Here is a 6,929-nt window from a genome sequence, read left to right as displayed (position 1 = left end):
ATTTTCACGGAGAAAAACGTAGAAAATGCACCGACTGTCGAAACGCACCCCTATTTTGCAGGCGTGCTTGCGTGGCATCATGTTGCGTGTCAAAAAAATATGACGGCGTTTCATGCAAAAAAACAAAAAAAAATTATAAAAAGTCACATATTGCGGACGGCGTCACTTAATAAGATTAATGTGAATTATTGTTGTGACACTCCATGATTATAGAGTGCCAGAGCATAATTTACGTTAACCTCATTAAGTGATACCGCCACACTAGAGGACTTGACGTTGCAAGCAGAGTACGGTATTTAAACAGGTGAATTAGCATTACGAGAAGCAATGTGGGACTAAATATTAGCATGTTCGGCGGTGGCCGCCGTCGCTATAGGTTGGGCGCTATAGGTTCGGCGGTATCGGGCCTGGCCCAGTAGGCGAACTAATTTTTTTTCCTTATCCATCGCTGTATACTGCCATGCACGGCGGAACCCTATCCAAACAACTCGCCCCCGTACGCCGCCCCGTGCCCCCAGTCGCCCTACCACGATTGCCCTAAGGCGCACCGACCTCGCCGCACGTGAAGCACCCTCCATCGCCGTCCACAGTCAACGGCGCTCATGGGCACAGACTGCCCCACGCCCGCAGGCGCAGATCGCCGACGCTCGGCTGCCTGCTTTCGGCTCCGCCACAACCGTTGTTTGGCGGCTGTCGCCCGGATTAAGGTCATGGGTCCCGCCTCGAACTTTTTCTGTCGATGCTATTGCGTAATCATATGTATTAATAGGAAAATATTAACATGCAGTATGGACATCGATGGTGTGATTCCATGTTACATAGAGAAGTGGATAAGTCTCGTTGAAAAATTTACCACCGCTCAGCGATTTAGGTTCTACGAAACAGGCTTGGAAGAGATGTTGATCATTCCGTCAGTACAAATGAGAGATTTTTTGGATTCCGTCAGTACAAATGTTCGGTTAGGTTATAACCCGAACAGCAAAAAATTCATGATACAAGAAGATAGTGGCAGTAAAGGCGTTATTTCACTTAGACCGGACGATGTGTTTTCAATATTTGGGTTTAAGAATGAAGGTGAGGATGTTTTTGGCATTCTTGCGACGGAAGGAAAAGAGTTAATAAAGAAAATTCCTATTCAGTACGTTCACAAAAAAAATGGTCACATAATGATAGATGACTTGATTCAAAAAATTGTGAGGAATAAATCCGCCGATGATGAATTTCTTCGGATGGCCGTTCTTGTTTTGCTGGGGACCATTATTGCGCCCATGTCGACTGTCTCCATAACAAAGGAGTACTACGCGTTGGTGCATGACGTGAAGCGGATAAGCACGTTGAATTTTAACGTGTTCACTTTGCGAACTTGTTTGACGGAGATTGGTAAACTCAAGCAGGACGGCCGTGTGAGGCAATGGCCATGTGGCAACCTAGCCCTACTCCAGGTATGCTAATAATTAATGCTATTTCATATTCCTTTAATTTATGCGTTCGTAACTTAATTTGTCATGCGTTTTGTAGTACTTATATTGGGAGAAGGTGCAGCCAACCATCGGCCCGAAAAATGACCCGTTGTCGTTGCAAGTTCCCCTAATGAAAAATTGGACTGAATCTAAAGCGGAGAAACGAGACAAGTACGAGCTAGAAAATGGTCGTGGCCATGGATTGGTAATATTATAATGCTTATTTAGTAGTACATTGATTATGCATTGAGAATGTTATGTACTCATGTTGTCATTGCATACTCATTTTGAAGATTGATGACTGCATTACGAAGGAGTAGAGAATGAAAAAACTTGCAGATGAACAAGCTGAAAGCAGTAAGAAACATAGTAGCCGAAAGTCGTCTGTTACGGGAAAGAAAAAGGTGGACAATGTGTCCGAGGTCCCTGCTAATCTGAAGCCTTTTATGGACCGGGTTATGAATGTGAAGGAAATTCGTAAGGAATTGTTTCGTATGCCGGAGTTATGCACACAGGTAAAAATGTAACAACTCTGTTATGCACTTTATTAAACTCGATAAATTGATAAAAATATATAACATGTGACTGAGCTTATTTTTGCAGAGATTGTTAGAGAAAATGAATAAACAGGTGTACGGTACAAACCAGGCACAATGGCAGAGGAGGAAGAAAATCTGTATGGATAGAATAGTGAGTCCAGGTATGAAAACAAGTATCCCAAAAAAGAATTTCAGTATGATGACAAACACACACCTAATGACCGAAATGGCAGTGGGCATTATGATTTGGATTCTGAAGAAGGGGATTCGTTCAAATTCAATACTGGTCACTTGAGTAGCTTTAAAGGTGAGAAGGAGGATCCTATAGATGTCCCGGAGCAGTCAGAAAAAATAAGCATCATCTCTAAAAACCGATAAAATAGAAGCTACAAGATGGCAAGTGCAACAAAATGAGCAAGAAGTGTCACAGGCCGTGTCAGATGGTAATAGCGAGGTAGAAGAGAAGAAGGACGTGATTCCAGCGAAGCGAAAGCGGTGTGTGTCAAAGTACACGAAATCTCCTTATGTTAAAAAGAATTTGAGAAAACGTGCGAAACATTCCGCGAAAACGAGTAAGTTAAACATGATATGAATATATTTTTGAAAATTATGTATTGCAAATTTGTACTTTAACTTTATTGACTTGTGTTGTAGAACTGTTTAATGAAACAACCCCTCAATTTGATCATTCTGTGGATGATATGGTGCGTGCCGCTGTGCAGTACGTGAAAGTGTATGAGCACTCACCAAAACATAAGAACCATAAAATATTCAACAACGGTAAAGATGATGGACTTTCTGCAGCAAGAGTTTGCCAGATACTTAACCATGCATGTATATCCGGTGATGTATGTATTTTTATTCTCATGCTTATGGCATGTGTTAAGTATGTTGCATCAATGTTAAATGTAGTCATTTATTACAGGTAATTGACGCTTATGCGATGTACATATCGGATTCAAATATCGTGAAAAACAGGTATCTTGTACCCACACATAGATCTTACTGGTTATTGAACACTCGGTCAAAGTCAGTAAGACGAGGAAAGTCGGTAGACGATCCAGAAGGTTTAGCATATGCAAATGAACCTCTCAACAGATGCATGACAGAATATTTTGCAAAACCGAAGGTACCGTTTGTATTGCAGAATTGTATTTTCATTACTATCTTATGTGAAAACCGAGGTTACTAACAATATTTAAGTTATGAAATAGGCTTATTTTGCTTTAAATAAGGATAAAAACCATTGGATTACATGTGTTATGCACACTAGAAAGAAAGAGTTCTAAATTCTTGATTCTTTGAGGGGGGAAGAAAATATCTCTGAAGCTAGCAGGAAATTCGTTGAAAATTTTGTAAGTTTCGTATTCATGTGTGTACAATTAATCATATAATTTGTTTACCGTATGTACTCAACGTGTTCATATTTTTTTGTCAGAGAGAGCAACTTGCAGGAGATATTCAAGATGCAAATGACAGTGCTATTATGTCGTTCCCGGATGTGTCCACATGGCCTATAGTCCCCTACAACATGCCTCAGCAGGAAGATGGGTGAGTTACATGTAGCATGTGCTTTTTAAATCCTATATACTTAAGAAGTTCATCCCCACTACTCTATTTATCTTCACATGCAGCCTATCCACATCATCAAGTGGCCCATGTGTAAAAAACGACCCATCCAGCCTGCCACGTCATCACAATCATCCTTCATTTTTTCTCTCTCTATGGTAAAGCCAATCCAATGCCCACGGACTGCAATTCGGAAGCAGTACTAGCAAGTGACCTCCTCCGCTTCCCCTCCCTGTATTATCCGCAAAAACAAAATATTCTAAAAAAACATACTACTCCATGTACTTTCCTCTAATAAACACTGTTTTAAATAGCCCGCTATAGCTCCGCTATAGCACGCTATAGCGTTTATAAAAGGTCTTGCGCTAAGAGACTTTGGTCCAAACAAATGAACAAACATTTTAGCTAAGATGCTTAGCGCGCTATTTAAAACTATGCTAATAAATAAAAGAAATATAAAAGCGCACCTTTATTCTTTCGCTGGCTTCCACCCCGTCTTCTTCCCTTCCTATTCATCTTCTTCATTCTCCATTAAATCCCACTACTCCGTCCCTTCTCGTGCTGGGTATAATTAGTTTGGTGCTTCTCCCATCTGATATTTCTCTATGGAGAGCATGAACGCGAACGTGTAATTTGGCAGGGTAACTGATGGCCAGAGGTGTTCCCAACGACGAGGTCCCCCGACGACTATCCCCGTCCTCCCTCTGGCTTCGTCCTGCCTGCGGCTTCCCCGGCGTAGGTGCCCGGTGCCCCCGCCATCGAAGCAGAGCGCCTTGCGAAGGGTGCTGCCGCGCCAACATCGGCCCCGGTCAGTCTCGACGATTACCTCGCGGTCGCGCGTCGGGTGCCTCGGCAGAAGGTCGGAAAGGCTTCTCGTGGCAGCGGCAAACCTTTCTCGGTGCGGCGCGTCTCGTGCGTCCGCCCCTCATCTTCCCCACCCCGCAGCAGGTGGCGGCAGGTAGGCTGATTGAGGCCCGTAGTGGCCTTCCTGTCCCGTCTGCACCGATCCAATTATCGGACCATTTGTTGTGTTCTATGAATTCAGGTAGATGCCTTCACAAGGATGGCGAGGATGTGACGATACCAAGGACTGCATTAATCTTAACCCAAATTGCTAGGTGAGTTTCCTCTAGACATGACGATGGAATCAGCAATTCAGCAGTGGCTAGCTTTTCGGCGCAGCTGCGGTAAGATCAATAGCCCTTAAGCCTCCGTGAGTTCAGTTCATTCTCTCTTCAATCCCTTCATCAGAATACAAAAAATATGTCTATTTCCTAATGAATTTCTTCTTTTACTCCTATTATACACCCTCAGGTTTTGGTATTCTACTCAGGTCATTGCAAGATTTTATCTACAATGTATTGACTGTTGCGGAGTCGTGAGCATTTGGCGTTTGATCAGGTGATCCTGTGATTGGTTTACCTGAAGAGGTTGTGTTCATTTTGGATTTGCCCACATCCCTTCATTGTTATTTTTTGATGATGTGGACAGAAAATAGGTGCGGTTGTAATTTTTCCCTATAACTAATAGGACTAAGAATCCAGTACGGTACTCATTTAGTGATTTATACTTGATTCATTTACACATCAGAGTATCAGACCATCAGAGTTTGATTTCAATATGGTGTGCACGTGCGCTTACAGTTTACAAAGCGGAAGCTAAAAGGAGATTATTTACTTTGATAAGGAATAGAGCGATTTTACTAGAGATTGATCACTATATAGTCAATTTGCTCTAGGATACATGCTCTGTGTAGCCTTAAATTCTTCTTCTTCCAAGTTTCATTAGATCGTTGAGGTGTTCACGTACAAGGGTTTTGTTCCAGCACACAGTTGGCATTATTGTACATCTGGTTGCAATATCTCATATTTCTTTTCGGTATCTTTCTTCCCATTTGGCAACATTAGCATATACACATATGGACCTGGCTATCTTACCATGATTTTCTATACCCTTTTTTAGACATCCATAAGGGGCGACTTATGCCACACTTGAGCAGCCTAATATGCACAAAAGATGCAAAGATGTCTTGAGCATCACACTACTGTTATGAGTATATGCTAAGCCGTGTGGTTCTACACTTTGAAAAGAAAACAAGCCAGACGGATATGATGCCAGATGCCAACGCTCTCTCAGATCCACAATAACTTTGGCAATCTCGTGCTCTCCATGGAACGCTGCAATACATACGATGTTTTCCATAAGAATTTTGCACGATAGTGCATATCCAACCATCCACACACAGAACAAAATGAAGTACATCCACCAGATTTTCCTTCGTGCATGGATTGGACAACAAACATCGGACGAGCAGTAGTTCTACTTTTCTTATACATATAGTCAGATGAATAATTACCACGATATGTGAAGTAACATTAAAAATAATTTTTGTTATACTTTAAGGTTACCAAATGAAGATTTATCTGAAACGAGGTAACACCATCGACAGTTCAGTATAACAAATGCTGGCAACAACAAGCCAGTATGGCACTTATGTAAAAGTTGCAGCCTTGCTATCACCTTCAGAGCGATTCGATCCTGAAGTCAGCGCCTCCACCTGCACCTGCACTGTTTCAATGGCTTGCCTTCCTTTACTTCATGCTGAATATTGTTTCGGTAAAACAACTGATCTATTCCACAATGCCTATATTCTTTCCGAATAGAGAAACATGATGGCGATATGGTATGCGAGTATGAGTTGGATGCCAGCCATTTATTTTTTATCTAAAACATCCAATACCATCATATTATTTAAGTCCATATTATTACACTTATTTTCTTGATAGTATGTGATACAAAATTCCCGCAGCAACGCGCGGGGCATCATCTAGTACATTAAGTGATCAAGTGCTATCTTACTTAACGTGATTTCAAAAATGCACTTATGTTTCGTTAACGCAGGAACTCATGTGGACTGCTCGTCCTTCGCTGTTTTCAATACTGGGATGGAGAAAAATTCATTACTGCTATTTCTCAGGTGGGTACATTTTTAGTATGAAAAATTAGTACATTATATCATATATAAGTGATGAAAATAAAATTGTTGTTATTACTTTTCAGGAATCTATTGATAGTTCGAGAGAAAGAATGATAGCTGGAATTATTATGTCCCCCGAAAATAAACTTTCAGAAGTGAAGAACAAAGTAATCCGACTTGTGAAGAGGAAACAAAATAAAAATATCATACGACTATTTTACGTGATTGTCGAAATATTATTTGTTCATGATTGAGGATTGTGTGTGGATGCTTTATTTTTTATGTGAGTTTCAAATATTTTTAGCATGTCAAGTTTACATACCCTGGCAAATTTATTAAAAATACATTTTAATCATTTCTTATTTTATTATTTAATTTATATTT

Source organism: Triticum aestivum, chromosome 2B, assembly GCF_018294505.1.
Source record: "Triticum aestivum cultivar Chinese Spring chromosome 2B, IWGSC CS RefSeq v2.1, whole genome shotgun sequence".
Lineage (NCBI taxonomy): Eukaryota > Viridiplantae > Streptophyta > Magnoliopsida > Poales > Poaceae > Triticum > Triticum aestivum.
Note: the sequence above shows the minus strand (reverse complement) of the source record.